The sequence below is a fragment of the Podarcis vaucheri genome, assembly GCF_965113315.1.
Source record: "Podarcis vaucheri genome assembly, chromosome: 10".
NCBI classification, from domain to species: Eukaryota; Metazoa; Chordata; class Lepidosauria; order Squamata; family Lacertidae; genus Podarcis; species Podarcis vaucheri.
Window position 1 is genome coordinate 21,411,019 of NC_138748.1, and position 6,386 is coordinate 21,417,404.

Here is a 6,386-nt window from a genome sequence, read left to right on the forward strand (position 1 = left end):
TATGCCACCTCCTACATTTCCCTGTTCCATTTGGCAAATCCAATATTTTTCACAAATCCACCTATACTGTGCTTTAATCCAGTATCTCACTTTTTCTGACCACAGTAAGATTATCTAAATCTGGCTTTGGCTTCAAAAGGATGTACAGACGTAATCTGAAGCAACATAAACCATGAAGTCCCTTCCAATTATATGAGTCTCCTCCTTTTCCAAAACAGCAAGTCCAAGAGGAAAAGCCCGCTATGTTTGTTTGTTTCTTTTAAACCTAGCCATCTTAACACAACGTTTGCAGTTTTTAAAACCAAGGTCTGTTGGTTACCTTACACGTGATTCCTTCTTCAGCATCTGAAGAACTGAACTATCTTTTTTGGTGGTTGAACTGTTCTAAGAACTCCCCTCCCTTCAATCAGGTAAACATTTTAAGGACTCACCTGTTCACCTTTCCATGCTGCTGTTCTAGTTTCTATGGCTAGGCTAAAATATAAAACCAGAGGAGAGGGCTGTGCAATGCTTCCAAATAACAATTACCAGAAACAACAAGAGGAGGGCATGCTCAAATTCTGTTTGCAGTTTCCCACAGGCATTTGACCAGCCACTGTGAGTACAGGATGTTGGACTAGATGGGCCACTGGCCTATGTTCAGAGTCATGAAATCAAGTAGATGACATGTCTGTTTCTCACAGACTTCAGCACAGTTCAACCTGGCCATAATAGCATGGGAGGGAACCTGGGTAATCTGGTTTACGGCTGAACTTTGCAATTCACTAAGGTATCACCAAAATAGCCTGAAAACGGTACTTTCAATTAATAGTCCTATTCTGCGATCACAAAAGGAGCATGTTCCATTTACAGTACCAGCTGATGACAAATTAAAGGTGGGAAAGACTCGCTGACATGTTTATCCCAGGGTTGCCAACTCGTGTAATTTTAGGAGTTTGTTAATTCTCAGATCAACAGACTGTCAATTCAGTCTTGAAGCTCTCCTGTTTTGCCTTATAAAGACGGTTTCTAGTGCCGGTATTTACAAAGAAAGTTCAAAAATGCGACTGCTTAATGCCATAAAAGCACACAAACCAGGATCAAGACTTCATTTAAACTCACTTATTGAAACTTATCTTTTTATTTTGGGGTTCTTCGACGTCTGCACAACTGGTGACTTTCTGTGGCTGAGGAGCCTTGCTTTCTTGGGAAAAGAGTTCATGAGCGAGTATACTGTTACCTAGAGACTTGCTTCAAAACCTTAGACCCATAAAAGTGGTCTCTGAAATGGGAGATTACATCTTTTGAGCAAAAGTTAAAGCACCCAAAATGAGTTCCCATAAACATTAAAGTTAACAATGAAAAGTACAGGTGTTTATTGTTCAATAAACATTAGAGGCATTTTTAAATATTTTTGTGATGGTGATCGCCTTGTTTAAGAGGCTGTATGTCCTCCTAATATAGATGAGCTCTCAGCAACTTACAAAAACAAAAGTAAACACGAACAGCTGAGCCTTAGTTATCAAATTTAACGTACAAATATAGTTGAAATGTTTGAGCAAGGAATAAACAGACATAAAAAGAGTAAACGAATTTGGGCCTATGCATGCAGCCCCTTCCCACATCTCTTCTGAGAATGTCAAACTATGGTTTAAAAATTGGCTTCCAAACTCTGGCTTTTTAAAAAGTCATTAGCCACAGCTCACCGTTCACACCAAACAGCAAGCTATCATTTACTGCAGTCCCTGGTTTCTTTGCCCACAGTAGCACAAGGGTTGAGTGCAGGTACATGAAGCTCATGCACAATCTTGTTTATTAAGACAGGATTTGACCATCCAAATGCAGCAAGTACAACCTAAGCCCCAGTCAAAAGAACAGCCCCCATACATGAACTCCATACTGATCAACTAATGCAATACAGACACTTAAAACTCAAGCAGAAACGCAACTCCAAAACATACAGACCCAGGCAAGTGATCGAAAACCTACAAAGTGGAGGAACAGAAAAGGGTTCTCAATACTGGGGATAAACTACTTATTTACAATTAAAATTGTGCTAATATTAACATATGCAAACACATTTTCCAAAAAGGCAAACACAAATCCATTAAAAGCAAAACATTTCTTCTTCTTCTTTAACCAAAGAGATAGTAGTCTGAACTTCAGAGGTTTATTCTGCAGTTAATGGCATTCATATAATAGATTTTGTTTATTATAGAGTAAGGTATACAGTAATGGAAATCCATGCATACAATTAATGCAGATGCGTATTAACATCACATGCCAAGCTGGACTGCATTGAACTTCAGGGATGCATGCCCGACAATGAGGTCCAGCTCCGAGGGCCTTCTGGCGGTTCCCTCACTGCAAGAAGCGAAGTTACAGGGAACCAGGAAGAGGGCCTAATGCCCTCCCATCAGATGTCAAGGAAATAAACAACTATATGACTTTTAGAAGACATCTGAAGGCAGCCCTGATTAGGGCAGTTTTTAATGGTTGATGTTTTATTGTATTTTTAATATTTTGTTGGAAGCCGCACAGAGTGGCTGGGGAAATCCAGCCAGATGGGCAGGGTATAAATAATGAATTATTATTAATTATTATACTGAGGCAGACTGGAAATGTACTTCTGCATCCAGGGGCAACAGTTGTTAGCATCCGTCTGTCTCAACAGACAAACAATAGACTGCACTTCCAGGGGTGAAGTCAAACTGCTAAAATTGTAGCGCTGAAGTGACCTCCCTGGGGCACAAGCATGGGCAGTATGTATGGAGGTCCTGGGCTGCCCAGACAACAAGACCCCCCTCTCAGCCTCACTGATGTGGTCTAATGGAAAGTAGAGCAATAGAGCTTGGCTGCAGGAGTTGCCAAAAGGCAGTGTACAAACCGCCTTCTCGATTGTTGAACCCACTATTGGTATCATCTGCTCAATTTCACTGTAGCGTGTCCTCACATGGAGACCAAGTCTCTAAATCAATGAGAGTTTGAGACCTGGTTTAGGTACCTGGTGAGGCCACTGCGAATGCTGACAGCTTCTAGGAGCCACAAGCGAGAGCTGAGTGCAGGGTAGGGACCAAATGTGGAGAAACTAGAGGATGGGTCAAAGCAAGTGTGCTTCAAAATGCAATGAGAAAGAGAGAAAGTGGGTATTCTAAGTCATCATTGAGCCTCAAATCCAAATTTTCAACTCAGGGGGGAGGGGGGGAAATAGCTCCTTAATATTAAAGAGCCACTTCAGGGACAATGGATAAAAAGAAAGGGCACAAAATCCCCCTTTAAATGAAAAGTTTTTGCAGTGCCACACTAACTTCAGTATTTTTCCCTTCGAAAGTGACTCCTTATGCACTCTTGTTAAGCTGCATATTCCAGCTGGGATGCTGATATTATCATCTGATTCCTAGTTAAAAAGAATGCCAAAATATCTTTAAATAAACTTTACAGGGGTTTTATAAGTTATATATATTTAAAACCTATTTAGATTTCTTTTATGTCCTTTTCTGGGCAACATCACTAGAAAGCTTTCAGAAGGAAAAAAGTTGGGTTAGAACTTTATTCACCAAACTAACCTTTTGCAATACAAGGCATTAGTCACCTAAAACATAAGCAAACAACAAATGTTTCTTTGCTAATTTATATCTCAATAAACCTTTATTTCTCTTTGCTGAACAGATATGTTTTCAAGACTTTATTGCTCTTTCTGTAAATTATAACCATTTTTGTGAACTATTGACCATACATATTACATGGTGTACTTAGACAGTTATTGTGCACTAAGAACAATTTACTGGCATCATCACAACCTTAAAAGTAATTTAAATTCATTCAGACTGATAACAAGCAAGTCTGAATGAATTTTCTGGGTGAAAGCATTTCATGATCGTTTCCAAAACTAACATCATATTCCTGCACTCTTTGTGCTCATACACTATGCTAATTGGTTTTCAATTGAAAAATTATCCTTAAAATATGCCCAGCACTACTCCATATCTTCTGTGCTACGCTAACTGTACAGTACACAAGACCATCAGTATGTTTCCCCCAACACTATTCCCTCATTAAGTTTAGATATGTTCTTACAAAAATATTACAAGAATGTCAATATTGAAGGGGAGGGGGAAACATAACTATTTATCAACAATCTTGGCAGACTCTTTATACCTGACTGCATTAGGTCTTTTGCACTTTAAATTTTAGGTCATGAAAATACTGTAAGTACTGTAATGTAACCACAGCCTTATCTGTGCTTTCACATACAACACTGTGCGCCATCATAAATATTTTAATTCCTATTTTTAACTCCAGAAAACTTTATGTTTGTGTTTTCTATGAACTCTTATTTTCCCATTACTTTGAGAAAAACTTTTTTTTAAAAAAACAAACTTATATTTGGGGATGCAATGAGTGGAGGAACAACACATAATGGATGCCATCAAGAAGCTTTCAAAAAGGTACTAATGAATCCAAGTTGCCCCTTCTTTTTAGAGCCATCTATTACTTCAGAATAATCACATTTCCATATTACAGTAACTGCAAGAAGTAGAATACCCACTCTATATTTGCTCATACTGAACAAGAAAGAGCTGCAACTCAGCAGCTGGGCATCTGCTTTGAAGTTGGAAGGCCCCAGGTGCAATCCTTGGCATGAAGGGTTAGGAAAGACCACTGTCTAAAACCCTAGATAGCTGCTACCAGTCAGTGTAGACAATACTGAGATAAGTAGACAAATGGTCTGGTAACTCATTTGTGAAAGAGCTGTATAGTCACCAAGAGCAAAGTCTTTTACATATACAGTGGTACCTCAGGTTAAGTACTTAATTCATTCCAGAGGTCCGTTCTTAACCTGAAGCACCACTTTAGCTAATGGGGCCTCCTGCCGCACCGCCGGAGCATGTTTTCTGTTCTCATCCTGAAGCAAAGTTCTTAACCCGAGGTAATATTTCTGGGTTAGCAGAGTCTGTAACCTGAAGCGTATGTAACCTGAAGTGTATGTAACCCAAGGTAACACTGTAACTCAGTGGCAAGATACAAAAATCCAAACACTTTTCTTAAGTTCAAACTTTTTTTAAAAAAAATTGCTTTTTATTGAAATTTTCCACAGAAAACAAAAAGCATATAACAAAAGGGGGGGAAAGAAAAAAGACAAACAAAAAAATAAAAATAAACACTCTTATAAATCAATGTTAAGTATCATCCACTTATTTACATTGCGTTAACCCGCATCCTGACCTCCCTCCTATCCTGCTATAGTTTGCTTACATTATTTCTTCTCCTGCAGATTCTATGTCTGAAATTTACGCATAACAAGGTTTACGTTAGACCTACTTAAGTTCAAACTTAATGCACATTTTAATGCAACTGATTGTATTTCTTTTCCATATTTGCATCTATTAGTATCTCTTGAAACAGAAACTCTCCAACTAGCATTTTCAAGAATCACACCTGTGTGTTTTTCTTATATTTATACCCCACATTTCCTCCATCATGGAACCCAAGGTAGAGTACACATGATGTTCAGGCAATCTCCCATCCAGGCAAAAACCAGGCCCTAGATCTGCTTAGCTTCAGCAAGGTGGTGACTCTATGTGCCTTAATACCATATCCTGGGGCCATATGCTTGTAACAAAATTGCTCACCAATTTCCAACAGTTCTATTCCTCTCTGGCTCATTCAACGCTAAAAGCATTTTATCAGCTGCTTCTTCCATTTCCTAACATGTATTTAAATATACAATAAATCAGTCATTACTAATAAGCTTAATTGTGCTGATGAAATGAAATCTGTTCAGGATGATCATTTCTTATGTATATGAGCAAAAGAGGTCAAATAATGCTTGTCTAAACAGGTTACCACTATTTTGCCCAGAAAATACTGCCCACATTGCTGTTCATTAGGTTGTGTACATGTGAGAAACATCACAAACTGTCGACATAATGTCTGTCCACCCATAGACCCAGAATGATGTCCAATAGAATCGCCTAGGGAATATTTTTATTAGGCAACTCAAATTGAATTACTAAGATAAAAATAAAAACAATATTTTGGAAAGGTTTCCCTCCACAACTTCTCTTCCAGCCCCCGGAGCAAACAGTTATTATTAGGTAAAAATAAAAGCCAATTTCTCTTACCACACATATAGACTTTTTAAAAATAACATCATTTGTCACTTCCATACCATTCAAATATTTTATACCTTTCTCAGCTTCTTATCCAATCCCAAACTTTGTTTGGCCACTTTCCACAAAAGTCTTATCCTTTCAAATTTCCAGCTGATTCTAGCAACCTGCTCATCTCAGTTTTCCTTCAATTATTTGTGTTGAAACTGAAATGTTTCTAATTTAGTTATGAAACAAATGTTATTACAAATGCTTGCTTTTCCAAGTCTTGGGGACTAAAGCCATAAGAACGCA